The sequence below is a fragment of the Lissotriton helveticus genome, chromosome 5_1 (assembly GCF_964261635.1).
Source record: "Lissotriton helveticus chromosome 5_1, aLisHel1.1, whole genome shotgun sequence".
In the NCBI taxonomy this organism is placed as follows: Eukaryota; Metazoa; Chordata; class Amphibia; order Caudata; family Salamandridae; genus Lissotriton; species Lissotriton helveticus.
Window position 1 is genome coordinate 1987114100 of NC_136065.1, and position 24104 is coordinate 1987138203.

Below are 24104 nucleotides of genomic sequence, written 5' to 3' on the forward strand. Positions count from 1 at the left end.
ACTATTATTAAGTGTCCTAATTTTATTGTACTTCGATTTCATTTAATTAATATTCATATAACCAATAATTTAACAATGATCAGACTTACAATTAGGGTTCACTACGTTTGTTTAATCAATCAACTAGCTTAATTACTATTTTTACAATGAGGTCTTAAATATTCATTAAGGGTTGGGGAGGGTTAGGTGTAATCTTTTAGTACCCTGTGTAGCTGAGCTGTGGGACGCCTCCCACTCCCTGGGTGTTCAGTGTAAGTTATGGGTGGGGTGTGAGTATTCTATTCTGAGTCCTGATAATAATAGTAGGGTGGTCTTAGTAGAAAGTCTGACCTGTTACACGCCTACTTAGTATGCCTGTTCTTTGCAAATAGAGGCGTGGAAATGTTTTTGCACCATGTGTATATCCTCTCCAAGGTTGTGAAGCTTTCTTGCAAGGAAAGTTTTTATCTAGAAAGCGAGTTAATTTTCACCGTACTCGAACCCAGCCAATCTGGGCAATATATGCAGAATTCTCTTGTAAATTGACATGTTTCGGAACTTTTCTATGTATATGAAAAGAGTACTGCACCATGCAGTCAAGGCTGCTAGAATAATCTTCTATAAAATCTGCTTGTCAGACATACCGCTGCTGGCTCTGGGCGGTTTACCCGAGTGATTCAAATGTTTGCATGTTGGAATGTGAGATAACAAACTGGTTTGGTTTCACTGGTCGGCAAAACAGAATAACTTCTCACTTTTCGACACGTTCTACCAGAGGAAATGTGCGTGGTGTAAAACAAGTGCACTTGTGGACTAATAATGTAGTCACCCTTTACAAACTTTACCGTCATTTAAATAATACTAAAACGCTACAATATTTGCTGTTTATTAAACTATAATTCCCCATGTTTTATTTGATATAATTTTACTAAATGTAATCAAATCAAATATATACCATTGAGAAAGATCAAGAAAAGTGTTAAAGTAGAAGTGATGTTGTTGAGAAGATGCGTTCATTTTAGGGATTATAGACACGTGCCGTAGTGACAGATACTTTAATATTTGAGACACAGGAACTAAGTAGTCATAGGTCGCAGTTGATGGCTTGAGATTAATGCTTCACGCACCAGGATATGCTTACTTTGAGGCAGTGCTTTAAGTGCGGCCTACCGACACTCATTTTGGGGACTTATTTTTCCTCATCAGACTTTGACCTGAAGCAAGAGAGAGAAAAACACAAAAGAGCAGAGAAAGTAATCAAGAGTACACATCCTTACTATTCGGCTCCCTGACATTCAATAACGCCGGCCACATCATTCTGAGTCAAACTTTGGGCCCTGCACTTATTCTTTTCCAAATTAAGCACTGGTAAGCAACACCGCGTTCTCTTATTCCAGGGCAGGCCAAGGAAGCAGTGCTTTCTCCAGAGTCCTTGGCTTGTCCTAGGCTTGAGGAAATCAGACAACATCAAAGTGCTGTCCTTTATACAGTGGAGAAGAGCATCTGCAGAAGTCCTAATGAATACCGCTCACTTGAGTAATCGTGGCTAGCGTTTTGAAAAAACTGGTGGCCCTCGTAGAAGTCTGAGCTACAGACGTCCACAAGATTGTGCCTTGAGCCACATTGGCCAAATTAACCCCTATGTTTGGCAAATGGTCATCTTCAAGGAATTCTTCTGCTCATCTGCCCCAAAGCCAAGATCAATCTTTTGTGTTCAAGCAGAACTTAATACCAACTGAATTTTGTAGAAGGCTCTGGGGATGTATGTTGCCATCTGTATTGATATTAACTTTGGAAAAATAAACAGGTTTTATGAACAGATTTTACGTGGAGAGGGTCAGTAGACTCTTGACCCATGGGTATGCATTTTTTTTCTACTGCACACTCACCAATCACTCAGAGCCAGATGCGAATCGGGCCGTTTGCGACCGGAAAATGCATTTTTTTAATGTACAAAATGCTATTCGGTAATTTGTTACCGAATAGCATTTTGCATTTGGGATTTGGGATTTGGAAGGAATTTGTTTAGGGCATCCCTTTCAAATACCGAATCAGTGCGGTATGCATTACTGTTTTGCGACCGAATTCTGGTCGCAAAACAGTCAATTTTTGCCACCAGTTTAAAACCGGTGGTAAGGGGAAACCTGATGTTGTTGAGAAGATGCGTTCATTTTAGGGATTATAGACACATGTCGTAGTGACAGACACTTTAACCCCTTGCCTGCGGGGCTAATTCCCCCGCTGTGCTGAGGGGCCGGGGGTACGAACAGCGCCCCGGTGCGGCATGAGTCACAGTGGCAGTGTGCTCATGACGAGCTGAGCTTGTCGCGGCCACACCCATTTCTTCAGAACCTTCAGCACAGCGTGGGAATTAGCCCCGCGTGCGAGCGTTCTGACCGTTATGGCGAGCTCAGCTCGTCATGAGCAGACGGCCACCGTAGCTCATGACAAACTGAGCTTGTCATGAGCATGGGAGGGGTTATTGTTTGAGACACAGGAACTAAGTAGGTATAGGTCGCAGTTGATGGCTTGAGATTAATGCTTCACGCACCAGGATATGCTTAATTTGAGGCAGTGCTTTAAGTGCGGCCTACGGATCACTGAAAGAATATCGACGGAGAGAATATCGACCATCAAAAATATCGTTGAGAAAATATCGACAGTCAAAATATCGAGTTTCTATCTACAAACAGGTAAGTACAAAAATATCGAGTTAAAAATATCGTTTACAAAAATATAGTTGTAAAAAATATCGTATTTACTAAAAACAGTGTTAAATTAAATTAATATTAATAATTAATTACTAAAATATACTTAAAATTACTTAAATTAACTTATAATAATTAAATAATTAATGAAAGTTAAATAAATATTTTTTTATTTCATATTTATTAAACATATATATATAGTAATAAAATATAATAAAATAATACCCAAAAACTGAAAACTGACCCTGAACCCTAAAAATACCCCTTTACCCAAAAACTGAAAACTGACCCTGAACCCTAAAAATACCCCTTTACCCAAAAACTGAAAACTGACCCTGAACCCTAAAAATACCCCTTTACCCAAAAACTGAAAACTGACCCTGAACCCTAAAAATACCCCTTTACCCAAAAACTGAAAACTGACCCTGAACCCTAAAAATACCCCTTTGCCCAAAAACTGAAAACTGACCCTGAACCCTAAAAATACCCCTTTGCCCAAAAACTGAAAACTGACCCTGAACCCTAAAAATACCCCTTTACCCAAAAACTGAAAACTGACCCTGAACCCTAAAAATACCCCTTTACCCAAAAACTGAAAACTGACCCTGAACCCTAAAAATACCCCTTTGCCCAAAAACTGAAAACTGACCCTGAACCCTAAAAATACCCCTTTACCCAAAAACCCAAAACTGACCCTGAACCCTAAAAATAAAAACAATTTTTTTTACTATCTATAGTATATACTTACATATTTTCACTTTCTATATTATTTACAGTCGATATTACTGCACTTACCTTAAAAACGATATTTTGGCTGTCGATATTCTGTCCAGTCGATATTTTGTCCAAACGATATTTTTTCCTCGATATTCTGTCCAAACGATATTTTGGAGTCGATATTATGTCTGTGCACCGCGGCCTACCGACACTTAGTTTCGGGACTTATTTTTCCTCATCAGACTTTGACCTGCAGCAAGAGAGAGAAAAACACAAAAGAGCAGAGAAAGTAATCAAGAGTACACATCCTTACTATTCGGCTCCCTGACATTCAATAACGCTGGCCACATCATTCTGAGTCAAACTTTGGGCCCTGCACTTATTCTTTTCCAAATTAAGCACTGGTAAGCAACACCGCGTTCTCTTATTCCAGGGCAGGCCAAGGAAGCAGTGCTTTCTCCAGAGTCCTTGGCTTGTCCTAGGCTTGAGGAAATCAGAAAACATCAAAGTGCTGTCCTTTATACAGTGGAGAAGAGCATCTGCAGAAGTCCTAATGAATACCGCTCACTTGAGTAATCGTGGCTAGCGTTTTGAAAAAACTGGTGGCCCTCGTAGAAGTCTGAGCTACAGACGTCCACAAGATTGTGCCTTGAGCCACATTGGCTAAATTAACCCCTATGTTTGGCAAATGGTCATCTTCAAGGAATTCTTCTGCTCATCTGCCCCAAAGCCAGGATCAATCTTTTGTGTTCAAGCAGAACTTAATACCAACTGAATTTTGTAGAAGGCTCTGGGGATGTATGTTGCCATCTGTATTGATATTAACTTTAGAAAAATGAACAGGTTTTATGAACAGATTTTACGTGGAGAGGGTCAGTAGACTCTTGACCCATGGGTATGCATTTTTTTTCTACTGCACGCTCACCAATCACTCAGAGCCAGATGCGAATCGGGCCATTTGCGACCGGAAAATGCATGTTTTTTAATGTACAAAATGCTATTCAGTAATTTGTTACCGAATAGCAATTTGCATTTGGGATTTGGGATTTGGAAGGAATTTGTTTAGGGCATCCCTTCCAAATACCGAATCAGTGCGGTATGCATTACTGTTTTGCGACCGAATTCTGGTCGCAAAACAGTAAATTTTTGCCACCAGTTTAAAACCGGTGGTAAGGGGAAACCTGATGTTGTTGAGAAGATGCGTTCATTTTAGGGATTATAAACACATGTCGTAGTGAGACACTTTAACCCCTTGCCTGCGGGGCTAATTCCCCCGCTGTGCTGGGGAGCGGGGGGTACGAACAGAGCCCCGGTGCTCATGAGGAGCTCAGCTCGTCATGAGCCACAGTGGCCGTGTGCTCATGACGAGCTGAGCTTGTCGCGGCCACACCCATTTCTTCAGAACCTTCAGCATAGTGGAGGAATTAGCCCCGCGTGCGAGCGTTCTGACCGTTATGACGAGCTCAGCTCGTCATGAGCACACGGCCACCGTGGCTCATGACAAACTGAGCTCGTCATGAGCATGGGAGGGGTTAATGTTTGAAATACAGGAACTAAGTAGTTATAGGTCACAGTTGATGGCTTGAGATTAATGCTTCACGCACCAGGATATGCTTAATTTGAGGCAGTGCTTTAAGTGCGGCCTACCAACACTCATTTTGGGGACTTATTTTTCCTCATCAGACTTTGACTTCAAGCAAGAGAGAGAAAAACACAAAAGAGCAGAGAAAGGAATAAAGAGTACACATCCTTACTATTCGGCACCCTGACATTCAATAACGCTGGCCACATCATTCTGAGTCAAACTTTGGGCCCTGCACTTATTCTTTTCCAAATTAAGCACTGGTAAGCAACACAGCGTTCTCTTATTCCAGGGCAGGCCACGGAAGCAGTGCTTTCTCCAGAGTCCTTGGCTTGTCCTAGGCTTGAGGAAATCAGAAAACATCAAAGTGCTGTCCTTTATACAGTGGAGAAGAGCATCTGCAGAAGTCCTAATGAATACCGCTCACTTGAGTAAGCGTGGCTAGCGTTTTGAAAAAACTGGTGGCCCTCGTAGAAGTCTGAGCTACAGACGTCCACAAGATTGTGCCTTGAGCCACATTGGCCAAATTAACCCCTATGTTCGGCAAATGGTCATCTTCAAGGAATTCTTCTGCTCATCTGCCCCAAAGCCAAGATCAATCTTTTGTGTTCAAGCAGAACTTAATACCAACTGAATTTTGTAGAAGGCTCTGGGGATGTATGTTGCCATCTGTATTGATATTAACTTTAGAAAAATGAACAGGTTTTATGAACAGATTTTACGTGGAGAGGGTCAGTAGACTCTTGACCCATGGGTATGCATTTTTGTTTCTACTGCACGCTCACCAATCACTCTGAGCAAGATACGAATCGGGCCGTTTGCGACCGGAAAATTCATTTTTTAAATGTACAAAATACAAAATGCTATTTGGTAATTTGTTACCGAATAGCATTTTGCCATTGGGATTTGGGATTTGGAAGGAATGTGTTTAGGGTATCCCTTCCAAATACCGAATCAGTGCGGTATGCATTACTGTTTTGCGACCGAATTCTGGTCTCAAAACAGTCAATTTTTGCCACCAGTTTAAAACCAGTGGTAAGGGGAAACTGCTTCCCCTTTGAGAATGTAAATAATAATTTTTTAAGAGCAGGCTGTGTTCTCACGGACCTCTACTTACTCTTAAAAAATCAATATTCAAGGTTCAATTTTTTTCTTTTTAAAAGCATCCAGTTTTCCTTTAAGGAACATGGGCTGCATTTAAAAAAAAAAAAAGGTTGATTTATTAAAAAGCAATCATAGACATGCTGGTGGGCTTACCTCAACAGGCCACAATCCCTGTAATGGCTATGATTCCTAAATGGGTCACAACCTGCAACCTATCTCATTAATATTCATGTGGTTTGTCGATTTGTGACCCACAAGGAATCCCTAAATGAAACTCATTGAGTTTCATCTATTAGAAATACCGATTTCCTAAATCCAATTCGGTAATGAATCTCAATCGGTATTCCTAATGTTTGTACATCTGGCCCCTCGTCTCTTGGTGCTTTAGTTGTGAGTTTTGCTCAAGGACAGGACACCAAAGGGCCTCTGTGTATGATGTGTTTCTTTGAGTAAGTGTACTGAGATAATACTGTAGGCGTTCCTATGGTGTCCTGTGGTTGGAGGAGGCTTACTGAATTTTGTCCAAACTCATGTGGAGTTGAAATTTCTTTGAATTTCCTTTGTGGGGTGAATCACAGCAGCTGTGTGGGTTTTATGATCAACTGAGGCCACACAAAAAACCTAAGACTAGAGCAGGTTGGTACAGCAAGCCACACAGTCTGACCCTGACAAATAAGACATGGTAAAGATTGCTCTGTGAAGGAGATTCCCTAACACCTGATTGGGAAAACCTGCTCAAGAGTTCATGGGCATTCACATGTGACACCTCTTCAAAGTTGTTTTCAAGGAACTGGTGCTCACGGGATCCAGGCACCTTAGGTAGGAGTTTTGAACTACTATCGCCCTGGCGCTATAACCAGGTCAATGCTATGTCATTCTTCTGGACCCCTATGCCTGGCTAGGGGCACTGCACCAAGTAACTCGCGACCCGCTGGAGGAAGGCCAGCAATAGACAATGGCTCTCACCTGTATCTATGTGGTTTATATCAGGACGGCCACAATAGAACTGACCCTCAATTCTTCTGAACTGATTCTGACCATCTTGTACGACACATGAGGCAGAAAAGGAAAGCGGCCTCCAACACTGTCAGATCCAAGGCCCTGGCAAGCATCTATTTCTGTATCTCTCCTAAGCTCTCTCAGGCTCTCTTTCTTCGGCTGATCCTTCTCTTCACCCTGTTGAGCTCTCAAGGCCTCAAAGTCTCTGGCATTATCTTAACCCCAAGCATCTCCAGCTAGAGACGCTCAGACTTCAGCTACTCTGAAGCAGGCAGCGTAAAGACATTAATATGTTAAATTGATACAGGACAGGAGAGAATTCACTGTGCCCATCCAATTCCTGAGGTCACTTTGACCCTACATTCTGTCCAGGACCTCACTCTACAAAACATATTGTGATACATGATTCTTGCCCTACACATATTGCTAAGCTCCTCCAAAGTTGTGGACCTCAACTCAAACTCCTGCACTAGTTTGGTATCGAACAAGTCTGCTCTGGCCACCTACTATAAATATAATAAATTGGATTAAGTGGTATTGTGTGCCTCCTTAATTCTGGATCCACCAACGCGCCATCTTTTCCCTGGGTTGGGGCTGGCACAAATGTAAAGCATGTTTTCTGGGTCCTCGGGCAGTCAGCGGTTACAGGGCAAAATCTGTGGTGCAAACAGGCGTTTTACCATTAATTTCCCATGGCTTTAGGTTTCTTTGCACTGCATTTGGACAAGCAAGTTACTTCCTCTACACACTTGATTGATTGAAAGTTTGAGACTGATACAATGTGGTAATAAGAACTACACAAGATAATGAAGATGCACAGTCAGCGCTATATCATTTATGAAAAAGAATATTGCTCGTTTCTGTGATGTAATATGCCTGGTGCTGTTCCTGAGCAATGGGACGCTTCCTCTACTGGGATCTGGTCTGTGGATTCTGAGAAGCCGGGAGCAGACAGTTGCTGAGGATCAGAGGCTGGTCAGGGGTCGTGGTAAGAAGCTCAATACTTTCTTGTCAGTTCTATCACTACTGTGTCCTGCCTTTCCAAAAAAATATTCCTTCATAGTGCTGAGACATAACCAGGCACACTTTTATGCGCTATCAAGCTAAGACACTATAATTCAACTAGTATTGCCATTAATGGATAGTGTTATCCTATGAGTGAGTTCTTGTCATTTCATCGAAATCTTTGCACTTCTGTGCATTGAGTATGGTGTTGTTTACAGTACTCAGCTAATAGAACAAGGATGGCAGACAAAATATTTCAACGTTATTATTTGTTTTAGGTCTGGCTTGACAGTGTATCTGTCTGGATGATCTATTGTTACCAAGTACAATAGCTTTTTTTCCACCGAGAGGAGCATTTACTCTCTTACCCCATGCTATTAGCTGTTTGGTGTATCATTCCACCTTGTGAAGAGCTTGTCTTTCCATGCATCAGGGACTATTTTCCATATCAAAAATGTTATGACTCATCAGACATTTAGGTGTAAAGAAAGACGTAGAGTTCCAGAATTTGGGGCCCAAGTATGAGAAAGAACTTCCTCCCATAAAAATCAGTTTAATCGCTTAACTTTCATCTGGGGGTGTGGATAAGGATTCCAATGAACTGAGGGCTCCGCCAGGAATAAGCCTCTAACTTCTCTTCAAGGAGTGGAGAACCCTTCTTGTAAAATACTTTATATACAATGCACAACGCCTTTAATTTTGATGCCGACTTCAACAGGGAGCCAATGAGAAACAGTCTTATGAGCGGGTATGGGAGAGAAACGGTGGAGATCATAAGCCACCCAAACCACAACATTCTGCACCAGTTCAAGTCAGTGGAGAGATTTAGCAGAGAGGCCGAAATATAAAACATTGAAGTCATATAGGGAAGAGAAGACCAGTTTCTAGATTGCAGAATGCGCCCTGCTTGGGGCAGCAGTGGAGACACTTTACGGCACATCCACATAGTGCAGAACAGGATAAAAAACAGCACTAAATTGTTTTTCTAGAGACAACTTTTTGTCTATGAGGAAGCTAAGACTTTGCCAAAGGTGCCCTTATTTGGGATAAATCCCATGTCAGAGGCCACCACTGGGGGCGTCTAAGCAATGGAGATGGGGTCAAGCGTTAAGATTTTTGTCTTCTACCCATTTAAGGGAATTAGACGGCATCTAGTTAGCCACAACAGAAAAGACAGCTCTGCAGCCGCAAATGTATCTGTCTCCGACACCACTAATTGTGTGTCGTCAGCATAAGAATCCAAGGTCTGACCAAGATGCCTAATAATGCTAGCAAGTGATGAACCATATACATTGAATTAAGTAGGGTTTAATTATGAGTACTGCGGAACATCGCACGGGACCTCACGGGAAGAAGAAACAAATGGGGATAGGGTCACAATATGAGCATATGCATTGAGAAAAGAACTGCACCACTTCAAAACTGCCTGACGAATTCCAATCTCCAGGAAACTTCGTAGCAGCATCAATTGACAGATGGTGTTGAAGGCTCCTTAGAGATCAATTTGTATAAGAGTGGCAACATGGCCACTGTCAAGTAAGCAGTGCTCTCTCTGTGTTTTGATTAGCCTGAGCAACATCTGGGTAGGATCCAAGATCTTATTAGCCCCAATAAAGGTGATGAGCTGTCTGTTCACCTCTTTCGAACACCTTGAGACCCAAGCTGGGATGGCGTAGTGAGCAAAAGAATGATGGATTTAACCCAGATGTCTTGACCATCATTTGTTGTTGCATCACTTTTCCCCCTTAAGTTGGCACGGTATGCCCCGATGTGGGTCCCTTGCTCACTGTGCCACTAGATTCAAAACAGCCTGGCTGATGAAGGGGGATGCCCAAAACCGTCACAGGGTCCAAACTGGGGTGGTGTAGTGAGCAAAAGAACGATGTATTTAACCCAGATCTCTTGACTGGGGGTTCATGTTTGAGTCATTCAGCATTCTGTTCATCATTTGTTGCTGCCCCCTTACACTTTGGGAGTTTGCTCCCAGGGTGTGGAGAGTCGTTATGTTTTTATTCTGTCACTCACCACTACATTTTTCTTGGCGGTGGCAGACATAAAAAAAGAACATCACACTGTCCACCTTAAATAGGCATCAAAACTGATGGCGGCAATCCATCAAACCTTTTGTAACTTGAAGGGAGTCACTGTGACGGCGGTTCCTTTCAACAGAGATGATCCCTGGGCCAGTGGTCAGCTCTAAATTTGGCAGGCAGTAATCCATTGTGGTGGCAGAGGTAATGTTTTCCGCTATCCTTGTGGATGAAGTACCATCCATCAAAGTCTATATCAGGCCTTTGGTTTTTAGCAGAAGCTTATCCCACAATCATGGCCCCACATAGGATAATGCTTTGCCTCCCACTCTTATTTTATTACTTCTCAGAACAATTAATCTAGAGTCAGAGATCATACTTATCTGTGATTTATTGGGATGGAGTTTTTCCCAAAGTTTGCAACACCCTGAACATCAGACACATGTTTTAAAGATATTTCTCTGTCTGACTGGGAGGCAATGCAAGTAAGCTCTTTCTCGCAATATGATCACACTTTTGCAGATCGCAAGCAACTTTAATGGCCAGGTTCTGAATCCTTGCAATGCACCCAGAGATCTTTCAAGGAGTCCAAGGTACAGTGGGTCGCAGTAATCCACCTTGGAGAGAATACACAATGACACTAACAACATATGCAACTGCTTTGGTAGTAATCTGATAGTTTTCCTAGTTTCCTTTAGTAGTGAAAAGCAAGAGGAAGTTATCGCCTTAATCTGTTGAGTCATGGACAGGTGCTCATCTAAATCTAAACTGAGAGGGGGCTGACCCCAAAGCTGAGGGCCATATTGACAGTTCTGTGGTCCTGTGGGCAGTTCCATACCTTATTAAGGTAGGCTTGTTTACAGTAGTGTGTCCAACACTAGTAGCCATGTCTGGAGAATACTTTCTATTCTGGTAGCTACATCTGGAGCATTATGTTATTTTCTGAAGCCCTTTTGTGGGCAAGGCCTTGCATGGAGATTTCTCTCCAGTTCTGGCCCACTTTCTATGCAAGAATGGGTCAGGTTCTGGGGCATGATCTGAGCATTGTCTCCAAATCAGGAAGTTAAATTTGCAGTATTGTATTTAGTTGTTATGGTCGCAGCAGGAGTGTTGGGTCCAGTTCTGGTTGCTGTAACTCCAATATTAATAGAAATTCCAATTTGTAAAGCGCAAATATATCACCCCCTTAAGGGTTTGAAGGCGCTGGGGGCAGTCAGAGAGATTAGGTGAGCCATTGCCCAGAGTCACATTGTGCTGCGCTGAGCTGTCGCTGGTGATCGAACCGTGAGCCCCGAGCTCCGGAGTCAGCCACCCTGGCCGCTGCACCACACCTCTCCCCCATTGTAACAATTCTGGAGCCTCTGCTGCAGTATTGTATCAGATTTTGGAGGGCACTTATGAAGCATTGTGTCCATTCTGTAGGTCTTGTCTGTGCTTCTGAGGGCCACATGCGGAGTGTTGTGTTAAATTGCTGAAGGTTTGTAAAGTGTATCCTTTTCTGTTCTGTGGATCACATCTGGAGCCTTGCACTCCTTCTGGAGGCCTCACTCACATGTTGCATTGTGTTTTGAAGGTCACTTCCAGAGTATTGGGAATAGTTTTGGATGCCTTATCTAGAGTATTGTGTCTAATTCTTCGGTTGTATTGTACTATATTGTAGCAATTGTATATTGCTTCCTACCCCTATGTAGGACACTGAAGCCCTTACCCACAATGATAGCAAGCTACACCATGCAGAGTCTGTGGTTGGGAGGTGTTGTGTTTGTTTTGAGCCTATATCGGAAGGGTTTTCATGTTATGTTATTCATTGGTATTTTTAAAGCATAAACCTAACTATGAAGCAACGAAGCTCTGAACCATAGATTTGTACACGGGGTTAGGCGATGATCTACAATATCAAGTATTTCAAGTGGGTATTACACAAATACATTTTACACATTATTTAGGCACAGGAAGATTAAGTTATTTGCCCTGGTTCACACGACATTCGGGAAAATTTAATGATTTTCCTAAGGTCAGCCCAGCACTGAAGTTGGGGTTTGAACCTGGGTCCCCAGGTTCCTAAGTCAGCAGCACAAGTCACTAGGCCACATCCGCTCCCAATGATATGACTGATAACGACCAAGATGCAGTTATCATTCTATGGGGCGCAGTGATGTGTGAGAATATGTGAGCTATAGATAAGGACTAAATAGCTTAGCCAGGGGCAGCATTAGGCTGTGTGACCGAACAGCAAAAAGGTGTATAATCAGAGAAGGCCCAGTAACCCATAGAGTGACATGAGGCAGTCAGAGATGCTGCTGAATGAGTAAAAGGAAACCAAAAGGGTAAGAATGGGAATTACTGACACAAGCAGAAGCCATGCACAGTTTTTTATTTCTTTTTTTGTATTTCATTTTTAAAGTCAGAGATATTGACTTCTGCTGAATAAATACACCCCATGAAGGATGATGGAAGTGGTCACCAAGGAAGGCAGGTAACCTGAACAGACACTACACAAACGTTAAAAGGCTCAAATTCTACCTACACCTGCTAAGCCAAAGGGAGTCAAACCGTAGAACTCGGTTTCACACGTCAAGCCCTCGAGGCTTTCATTATTGTTTTCTTGCAGGTTGGCAATGGTTCAACTCTTCGATCAGATTACGTGCCCCACCCCGCAGATACCTCCATATTCACAAGTGGAGCTGGCCCTCTGGAGGCTATTTTTAAACTATCCGACATGTGCCTTGTTATCTGATATGATCCTTACCCTAGACTGCACGCCCAACTTTACAGAAACTCAAATCTTAGACGATGGAGGAGCACCAGGTGCAACTGGTCTGCTTGCTCGTGCCAGAGCCTCTGTAGTCTCCATCATTCCTCCTGGCCCTATGTGGGCTCCAGCATTGCTCCTGAGCCTCTGTGGTCTCCAGCATTGCTCCTGACCCTCTGTGGGCTCCAGCATTGCTCCTGCGCCTCTGTGGTCTCCAGCATTGCTCCTGAGCCTGTGTGGTCTCTGGCATTGATCCTTAGCATCCGTGGTCTCCAGCACTGCTCCAGAGCCTCCTTGGTCTCCAGCATTGCTCCTACGCCTGTGTGGTCTCCAGCATTGCTCCTGAGCATGTGTGGTCTCCGGCATTGCTCCTGAGCCTGTGTGGTCTCCGGCATTGCTCCTGAGCCTGTGTGGTCTACGGCATTGCTCCTGAGCCTCCTTGGGCTCCAGCATTGCTACTAAGCCTCTGTGGTCTCCAGAATTGCTACTGAGCATGTGTGGTCTCCAGCATTGCCCCAGAGCCTGTGTGGTCTACGGCATTGCTCCTGAGCCTGTGTGGTCTCCAGCATTGCTCCTGAGCCTCCTTGGTCTCCAGCATTGCTACTGAGCCTCTGTGGTCTCCAGCATTGCTTCTGAGCCTCTGTGGTCTCCAGCATTGCTCCTGAGCATGTGTTGTTTCCAGCCTTGCTCCTGAGCATGTGTGTTCTCCAGCATTTCTCCTGAGCATGTGTGTTCTCCAGCATTGCTCCTGAGCCTCCTTGGTCTCCAGCATTGCTACTGAGCCTCTGTGGTCGGTGGCATTGCTCCTGAGCCTCTGTGGTCTCCAGCATTGCTCCTGAGCATGTGTGTTCTCCAGCATTGCTCCTGAGCCTCCTTGGTCTCCAGCATTGCTACTGAGCCTCTGTGGTCGGTGGCATTGCTCCTGAGCCTGTGTGGTCTCTGGCATTGATCCTGAGCATCTGTGGTCTCCATCATTGCTCCTACGCCTGTGTGGTCTCCAGCATTGCTCCTGAGCATGTGTGTTCTCCAGCATTGCTCCTGAGCCTCCTTGGTCTCCAGCATTGCTACTGAGCCTCTGTGGTCGGTGGCATTGCTCCTGAGCCTGTGTGGTCTCCAGCATTGCTCCTGAGCCTCTGTGGTCTCCAGCATTGCTCCTGAGCAAGTGTGCTCTCCAGCATTGCTCCTGAGCATGTGTGGTCTCCGGCATTGCTCCTGAGCCTGTGTGGTCTCCAGCATTGCTCCGAGCCTCCTTGGTCTCCAGCATTGCTACTGAGCCTCTGTGGTCTCCAGAATTACTACTGAGCACGTGTGGTCTCCAGCATTGCTCCAGAGCCTCCATGGTCTCTAGCATTGCCCCTGAGCCTCTGTGGTCTCCAGCAATGCTCCAGAGCATGTGTGGTCTCCAGCATTGCTCCTAAGCCTGTGTGGTCTCCAGCATTGCTCCTGAGCCTCCTTGGTCTCCAGTATTGCTACTGAGCCTCTGTGGTCTCCAACATTGCTACTGAGCCTCTGTGGTCTCCAGCATTGCTCCTGAGCATGTGTGGTTTCCAGCCTTGCTCCTGAGCATGTATGTTCTCCAGCATTGCTACTGAGCCTCCTTGGTCTCCGGCATTGCTACTGAGCCTCTGTGGTCTGTGGCATTGCTCCTGAGCCTCTGTGGTCTCCAGAATTGCTCCTGAGCATGTGTGTTCTCCAGCATTGCTCCTGAGCCTCCTTGGTCTCCAGCATTGCTACTGAGCCTCTGTGGTCCCCAGAATTGCTACTGAGCATGTGTGGTCTCCAGCATTGCTCCTGAGCCTGTGTGGTCTCCAGCATTGCTCCCGAGCCTCTGTGGTCTCCAGCATTGCTCCTGAGCAAGTGTGCTCTCCAGCATTGCTCCTGAGCATGTGTGGTCTCCGGCATTGCTCCTGAGCCTGTGTGGTCTCCAGCATTGCTCCGAGCCTCCTTGGTCTCCAGCATTGCTACTGAGCCTCTGTGGTCTCCAGAATTACTACTGAGCATGTGTGGTCTCCAGCATTGCTCCAGAGCCTCCATGGTCTCTAGCATTGCCCCTGAGCCTCTGTGGTCTCCAGCAATGCTCCAGGGCATGTGTGGTCTCCAGCATTGCTCCTAAGCCTGTGTGGTCTCCAGCATTGCTCCTGAGCCTCCTTGGTCTCCAGTATTGCTACTGAGCCTCTGTGGTCTCCAACATTGCTACTGAGCCTCTGTGGTCTCCAGCATTGCTCCTGAGCATGTGTGGTTTCCAGCCTTGCTCCTGAGCATGTATGTTCTCCAGCATTGCTACTGAGCCTCCTTGGTCTCCAGCATTGCTACTGAGCCTCTGTGGTCTGTGGCATTGCTCCTGAGCCTCTGTGGTCTCCAGAATTGCTCCTGAGCATGTGTGTTCTCCAGCATTGCTCCTGAGCCTCCTTGGTCTCCAGCATTGCTACTGAGCCTCTGTGGTCCCCAGAATTGCTACTGAGCATGTGTGGTCTCCAGCATTGCTCCTGAGCCTGTGTGGTCTCCAGCATTGCTCCTGAGCCTCCTTGGTCTCCAGCATTGCTACTGAGCCTCTGTGGTCTCCAGCATTGCTTCTGAGCCTCTGTGGTCTCCAGCATTGCTCCTGAGCATGTGTTGTTTCCAGCCTTGCTCCTGAGCATGTGTGTTCTCCAGCATTTCTCCTGAGCCTCCTTGGTCTCCAGCATTGCTACTGAGCCGCTGTGGTCTGTGGCATTGCTCCTGAGCCTCTGTGGTCTCCAGCATTGCTCCTGAGCATGTGTGTTCTCTAGCATTGCTCCTGAGCCTCCTTGGTCTCCAGCATTGCTACTGAGCCTCTGTGGTCTCTGGCATTGATCCTGAACATCTGTGGTCTCCAGCACTGCTCCTACGCCTGTGTGGTCTCCATCATTGCTCCTACGCCTGTGTGGTCTCCAGCATTGCTCCTGAGCAAGTGTGCTCTCCAGCATTGCTCCTGAGCAAGTGTGCTCTCCAGCATTGCTCCTGAGCATGTGTGGTCTCCGGCATTGCTCCTGAGCCTGTGTGGTCTCCAGCATTGCTCCTGAGCCTCCTTGGTCTCCAGCATTGCTACTGAGCCTCTATGGTCTCCAGAATTACTACCGAGCACGTGTGGTCTCCAGCATTGCTCCAGAGCATGTGTGGTCTCCAGTATTGCTACTGAGCCTCTGTGGTCTCCAGCATTGCTACTGAGCCTCTGTGGTCCCCAGCATTGCTCCTGAGCATGTGTGGTTTCCAGCCTTGCTCCTGAGCATGTATGTTCTCCAGCATTGCTTTTGAGCCTCCTTGGTCTCCGGCATTGCTACTGAGCCTCTGTGGTCTGTGGCATTGCTCCTGAGCCTCTGTGGTCTCCAGAATTGCTCCTGAGCATGTGTGTTCTCCAGCATTGCTCCTGAGCCTCTGTGGTCTCCAGCATTGCTCCTGAGCCTCTATGGTCTCCAGCATTGATCCTGAGCCTCTGTGGTCTCTGTAGGAAGGTAGGACCTGACTGCATGGTTACCCCCACTTTTAACCTGGTGTTTTGCTGGTTTCTGACTAGTCTGACTGGGATCCTGCTAATCAGGACCCCAGTCTATATGTTTTCTCCTTTAAATTGTTATGCATGTACTTTGGTACACTTCAGATTGGATACCGGGGTACCCTTTTAAGTCCCTAGTATCTGGTATCCATGTACCCAGGGAATAGGTACCCCAGAGGCATCCCATGGGCTGAGGCATGTATTATGCCACCCATGAGAGGCCATGCAAAATGGAACTACAGGTCTTCTACTGCAACCTGTGTAAGCTGGTGCTTGCACCACTTACTTTAGATATAGGTTCACTATATCTATAGGTCACTACACTTAAATCGTATAACTCACCCCTATAGCAGGCCTTATCAACCCTATAGGCACGGTGCTGGGTTTTATGTGAGAGGCTGCCCCTGCATGAGCAGAGCCCCTCTACAGCCTTCCGAGACCATTCCCAGGGTTGTCTGTGACTCAGCCGGACATATAGGTAGACGTGCATCATAACCTCGCGGTAAATGCTATCTCAAAAACGGCTGCATAGAAACATATCATGTTTGGTATCAAACACCAAGGAATCATACCTCCACACCGGTAACCGGTGTGGAAGGTATGATTCCACCCTTCTGAAGCAAGCTTCGTGGGGTCACTGGTCTATCCAGTGCCCGCCTTCTCGACCCGGACAGCACAAAATGGATGCTGCTGACCAGAGATGCGTTTCTGCCCTCCTGCTGCTGAGCCTCTGTGGTCTCCAGCATTGCTCCTGAGCCTCTGTGGTCTGTGGCATTGCTCCTGAGCATGTGTGGTCTCTGGCATTGCTCCTGAGCCTGTGTGGTCTCCAGCATTGCTCCTGAGCCTCTGTGGTCTCCTGCATTGCTTCTGGGCCTGTGTGGTCTCTGGCATTGCTCCTGAGCCTGTGTGGTCTCCAGCATTGCTCCTGAGCCTCCTTGGTCTCCAGCATTGCTCCGGAGCCTCCTTGGTCTCCTGCATTGCTTCTGGGCCTCCGTGGTCTCCAGCATTGCTCCTGAGCCTCCTTGGTCTCCAGCATTGCTCCTGAGCCTCTGTGGTCTCCTGTATTGCTTCTGGGCCTGTGTGGTCTCCAGCATTATTCCTGAGCCTCTGAGGTCTCCTGCATTGCTCCTGAGCCTCTGTGGTCTCCAGCATTATTCCTGAGCCTGTGTGGTCTCCAGCATTGCTCCTGAGCCTGTGTGGTCTCCAGCATTGCTCCTGAGCCTGTGTGGTCTCCAGCATTGCTCCTGAGCCTCTGTGGTCTCCAGCATTGCTTCTGGGCCTCCGTGGTCTCCAGCATTGCTCCTGAGCCTCCTTGGTCTCCAGCATTGCTCCTGAGCCTCCTTGGTCTCCAGCATTGCTCCTGAGCATGTGTGTTCTCCAGCATTTCTCCTGAGCCTCCTTGGTCTCCAGCATTGCTACTGAGCCTCTGTGGTCTGTGGCATTGCTCCTGAGCCTCTGTGGTCTCCAGCATTGTTCCTGAGCCTCTGTGGTCTCCAGCATTTCTCCTGAGCCTCCTTGGTCTCCAGCATTGCTACTGAGCCTCTGTGGTCTGTGGCATTGCTTCTGAGCCTACTTGGTCTCTAGCATTGCTCCTGAGCATGTGTGTTCTCCAGCATTGCTCCTGAGCCTCCTTGGTCTCCAGCATTGCTCCTGAGCCTCTGTGGTCTCCTGCATTGCTTCTGGGCCTGTGTGGTCTCCAGCATTATTCCTGAGCCTCTGTGGTCTCCAGCATTGCTCCTGAGCCTCTGTGGGCTCCATCATTGCTCCTGAGCCTCTGTGGTCTCCAGCATTGCTCCTGAGCCTCCTTGGTCTCCAGCATTGCTCCTGAGCCTCTGTGGTCTCCTGCATTGCTTCTGGGCCTGTGTGGTCTCCAGCATTATTCCTGAGCCTCTGAGGTCGCCTGCATTGCTCTTGAGCCTCCTTGGTCTCCAGCTGTGCTCCTGAGCCTCTGTGGTCTCCAGCATTATTCCTGAGCCTGTGTGGTCTCCAGCATTGCTCCTGGGCCTGTGTGGTCTCCAGCATTGCTCCTGAGCCTCTGTGGTCTCCAGCATTGCTTCTGGGCCTCCGTGGTATCCAGCATTGCTCCTGAGCCTCCTTGGTCTCCAGCATTGCTCCTGAGCCTCTGTGGTCTCCAGCATTGCTCCAGAGCCTCTGTGGTCTCCAGCATTGCTACTGAGCCTCTGTGGTCTCCAGCATTGCTCCTGAGCCTCTGTGGTCTCCAGCATTGCTCCTGAGCCTCTGTAGTCTCCATCATTGCTCCTGAGCCTCCTTGGTCTCCAGCATTGCTCCTGAGCCTCTGTGGTCTCCAGCATTGCTCCTGAGCCTCCTTGGTCTCCAGCATTGCTCCTGAGCCTGTGTGGTCTCCAGCATTGCTCCTGAGCCTCCTTGGTCTCCAGCATTGCTCCTGAGCCTCCTTGGTCTCCAGCATTGCTCCTGAGCCTCCTTGGTCTCCAGCATTGCTCCTGAGCCTCTGTGGTCTCCAGCATTGCTCTAGAGCCTCCTTGGTCTCCAGCATTGATCTTGGGTCTCTATGGGTTCCATCATTGCTCCTGAGCCTCTTTGGTCTCCAGCATTGCTCCTGAGCCTCTGTGGTCTCCAGCATTGCTCCAGAGCCTCCTTGGTCTCCAGCATTGCTCCTGAGCCTCCTTGGTCTCCAGCATTGCTCCTGAGCCTCCTTGGTCTCTAGCATTGCTTCTGAGCCTGTGTGGTCTCCAGCATTGCTCCTGAGCCTCTGTGGTCTCCAGCTTTGCTCCTGAGCCTCTGTGGTCTCCAGCATTGCTCCAGAGCCTCTATGGGTTCCATCATTGCTCCTGAGCCTCTGTGGTCTCCAGCATTGGTCTTGCTCACTCAGCTCCATTTTCCTCCGTCGCTCAGACCTCACTAAATTAATGGAAGGTTTGGTTTTCATTCACTTCTGCTGGGAGACTTTTAAGTTTATTCATTACCCTTACTGCAAAAAAGTATTTTCTACTGTTACTTCTGAATCTTCCCTGTGAGTCTTATATTGTGACTTCTTACTCCTGAGTCTCTCTTCCCCATCAGTGGCATATGCGGATGTTTTACTCCTGACCCTCATTATCTGTTTTCAGGTTTATTAGCCCTCTGTCTCATTTTGTAAATTTTGACTCCTGAGTTTCTTTCCCTGCAGCTCCACATTGCAACATCAGTTGTCTCTTGAGTCTTCAGTCTCATATTCTAACATCTTGTTCCTAACCGTCTCTTCCCAGTCTCATTTTGTGACATCTTACTCCAGAACCTTTCATCCCTTGCAGTCTGTGATGGCTTGCTCCTCAGTCTCTCATATTGCAGCATTGTATTCTTGTGCCTCGCCTTCTCCTCTTCCTCACACTGATATTTTACTCCTGTGCCTTCCAGTCCTCTTAAGCTTTGCATTGTTATGACCTCTACCTGACCTCTGTGAGCACCCCCCCCCCCTCCCACCACCAGACAATTGCTGTATACTTGCACCTTTTCCTTTTTTGGCCCTTCATTTCTTTAGCCGGCTTCAACCATTCTGGAAACATGGTCTTGAGAACTGGGTGGAGTACTGAGCACGAGCCACTGGTATTTGAGCCAGTATTCCAGATGAGGCCTCCAGGAACTGGAAATAATATTATAGGTATGGCTGTCTGAATTGAAGACAGGACAAGATGAAGCCTCAAGAACTGGCCATAATGCTCCAGATGAAGCTCCCAAGAACTGTGCACAGTACTTTAAGTGTTGTTGCTGAACAGAAGACAAAGCTGCAGATGTGTCCTCATGAATTGGATATAGAGCTCTAAATGACGCCTCTTAGAACTGGAAACATTACTCCAGGTGCTGATGAAACTGAAATGAAGTAAGGGCTTCAGGTGTGTCCTCAAGGACTGCACAAAATCCTCCAGATGAGTCCTCAAGGAACTGAGCACAAAACCCTCAGTGTGGCCCATTTGACCAGAAGACAAGGCTTAAGATGTGTCCTCAAGAACTGAACAGACAATGCTCCAAATGAGGCATCTGGGAACTAGACACAATACTCCATGTGTGGCTATCTGAACTGAAGAAACCCAGCGCTTCCGCCGTGTTTCCAGACCAGGATACAGTATTTCAGGTGAGGCTCAAGGAACTGTGCACTGTACTCCAGATGTGGTTAAGAGCATTACTTCAAGTGAGGTCTACGGATCTGTGCAAACGGCAGTAGCTGCGGTTCTACGGAAAGGGACACAGTGCTCCAGATGTGGTGCATGAGACAGAAGCAACATTTTCCAGATTTGGAACCCAAACTGACGCAGAATAGGCAAGTAGCGTGTGGACAGGTATTGAAAGATTTTTGAAAAGTCTCTGTGTTAAGGTGTGCTAGAATCTCCCCAGCACATTCTTTACATTAAAGTGGCCCCTGACGAAGGGCTTTCTTTTCTAAATGCATTGGGTGAATATTTGTATGGTTACCCAGGGTGAGATGTGAATTCTAACGTGCTGTAGAAAAAAGCCTGGATGGGTATTTCTTAAGCATTTAAAGTTTGGAGTCAGGCTACCTGTGTGAACTCAGATATCAGTGAAAATATAGAAATAAACATGGACTACAAGGGATTACTTGGATGTAAATTGTATTCTTGTTTTCTTTACTTCTGTGTCTTATGCCTGTGGCTGTGCGGCTTGAGGTTGGTCCATGATAGCACGCCAGGTACTTATGGAATCTTGAAAATAAGTCAGGCGAGAATACCACGAAATGCGGAATGTTGTAGTGTGCAGCATCATGCTTGGTAAGTGCGTGGATGGCTTCACAGACTGACAGGATCTTGAGGGTCCCTGGGGACCACACTGAGCAGAGTGACCCTGGCTGTGCAGGGAGAAACATCTGCTCCCTGTGGGGATTTTCTTGTATGTGACCTAATGTCAATTTAAGGGATGGACTGTTGAGTGGTCGGAATGTGGATTTTATGACAAGTGATGTGTGTGTAGAATTTGGAGGAGTCAGTTTGTTGCCTTCGAGGAGTTGGGTGGTGTTAAGCTACTTTTGTCATATCATAAAGCTTCTGACAAAGAACCATCCAAAGATCTGCATTTCTTTCAAGTGCATTTAGAAGGGGCAGCTCCTCCGCTATGGCGAAGGAGCGTCGCCCCACTGAAAAATTAAATAATAATAAAACCATTCTATTATAATTTTTCTTTTTACTTTATTGCCAGCCAAGGCTAGGGCAGTGGCGGGGCCATGCTGATAAGCATCATCAGGCCAGCAGTAGAGAGGAGTGGAAGGCCCTTATAAGTGCACATGTCAGTTTGGCCGCCCGTCTTAGACCAGCCAAACCGACATGCACACTAAGGTTTCCATCCCCGCTCTGTTGTACAGCCGGGTTGGTGAAAAGTTGCAGGTTCCCTGTGCCTGAACGAGCGTTAAACCATCATGCTGAGGCCAATCAAGGTGGTACTATCATGTTAGGTATAGTATGAGAGAGGCATCTGGATTGGGTGGGGAGCCTGTGCAGTGAAGCCCATCCACTTCAGAGATGAGAGGAGCAACGTGGCGGCCGGCAGTGGGAGCAAAGCAGCAGGTAAGTCTTTTAATTTTATTTTTAAAACCCAACCCCAAGCCATCCCACCCTGCCCTACCACTTTACTATAGCTGCAGCCGCTACTGACATTTAGACGAGTTAGGAAAGGATTGAGAGCAGTTTGCGTTCACTGTGCCTCCAGGTGTCTTGGCTGCTGTTGTGTCTCTTCACAGCTACACATTGGGTCATGTTGCAAGTCTACACGAGCAGGCATTGTTCACTGACACTGCTGAGTGAAATTTTCTGTATTGATACTAACAGCTCACGTTGCAAGTTTACACCAGCAGGAATCATGTTCTGTACTGGCTCTGGTGTCATTTTCTAGATTGATTCTCACAGCCACAAACATTGTTGGTTGTAATTTAATTTGGTTTACCGATGCATTATTTAAACTGGAGGACCACTGATGCACCATTGCTGTCCTTGTGCATTCTCAGCCCGGCGCCAGTGTTTGCTCCCTCAGGGGTATTGTCATCTCCTTACCTGAAATAAAAAAAATAAGCGGTGGAGCCCTTGTCAGGAGGCCACCGCAGTTTGCACCACACATTGCCACTGTACTTACACAGCTCCTAACCATCACACTGCTACAAATGTGACAATTCACACTGTTCGAGACCGCCAAAGCTTCAAGAATGGCTTGGGTGGCAGGTATTAGTTGTTTTTAATGAATATTGCATTAACAAACAACAGTTTTTCTGCTCATCTTTAAATTAGACAAACAACCCCACCATGTGGCAGCTGCCATAAGTGCAGGTTCCTGCAATTAAGTGTCGATGAAGGCAATTAAGTAACGGTGCCGAGCACCGGAAATCACCTGCTCAAATTAAGCACTGCCTATCATTCCACGAGAGTGCATGTGACACGCTGAACGGTAGTGTGTGTGTGACATCACATCTCGGCTTCCACTGGTCTGAGTGTCTCCAACACAAGCGTCTTCTCGACACAGTGCTTGCACTACCTTCTTACTAGGGTGGCCGACTGTATGAATCATTGTCACCCTCCAGAATGAGTAAATTCAAGAGATGAATGTAACCTGGCCTTACGGCAGCGAAGAACCCCTCTAAAACAACTTAATAATAACAATCTAGACTAGCACTAATTCTGCACCTAATAGAAAGTAAAAATGTCTGGGGGCTTTTCGTATCTAAAGTTCATTGTGTTCTGTGGAAAGAAATTATAAAAACATAGTGGTTGGTATGCGCTTTAGAACAGTATTGTCCCTCCACCTAACACAGAAGGTACTGGACTGGACTGGTACGATGCAGACTCACTACCAGTCTTAAAATACGATTATGCTCCAGACAGGATCTGAACCACTTGGTCACAGAGTTGAATCTTAGGCAGAATCTGTCCCCAAGAGCGGCAATGCCTTCCTGGGAGCAGTCACTCCCTCTAGACAACATCAACTCAGGCTTTACTGTTCATCCTCCTGTTCAGAGGTAAGCTGCTCTACTCACACTAGGCAGTACACCGCCATCTTCTTTCTAGGCAACCAGTCTCCCTCTGTAAAAGTCTTCTTCTTATGTCCAGACACTTTTCAACTACTGGCTCGATGGGGTTAGCATTAATTCTGTTTAAGGGCCCTGGTGGAAAGCTAGGCTAACCAAAGAACAAAATGTGTCCAAAACCTGAACACTGCTGTAATTCGAATTTGGGGCCAGTTTGCCCATAGTGCCACTCTGGCCCTTTCCTGGTAGGCTGCAGGCTGAGGGTCTGTTTTCGGGTCAGGGTGGGCTGCCATGACTCACCCAACCCTGAATGGCAGTTACGGCCTCCTGTGGTGTGGGGCTGGTTTGAAAAAAATGTACGAGCTGCTATTGGTCCCAGTCTGGTCCTGAGTGCATTACTCAATATTTGCTAGAAGCAGAAGACTGCTGGTAGCGATTGCACGAAGGAATAAACCAAGGACAGTCCAACGGCGAACGACGACAGGGATGCACAGCTTTCCCAACACCCAGACTTTTTCCTAATCCTTCTCATATAGCCACTCCTAGATAGAACTTCCTCTCTTTATCCTTACCTACCAGGGCCATGATATGTGAGCACATAAGGAGCAGAGACGGACAGACAACTGAAGGTACGAGGCAGGATTGAGCCTGAGGCCAGGCTTGGCACAGCTGAGGGTCCTGTTGGAACCTCAAGCCTATAACGAGCCGAGCTTTCATGTGGTTTCAGCCTACCTTCCC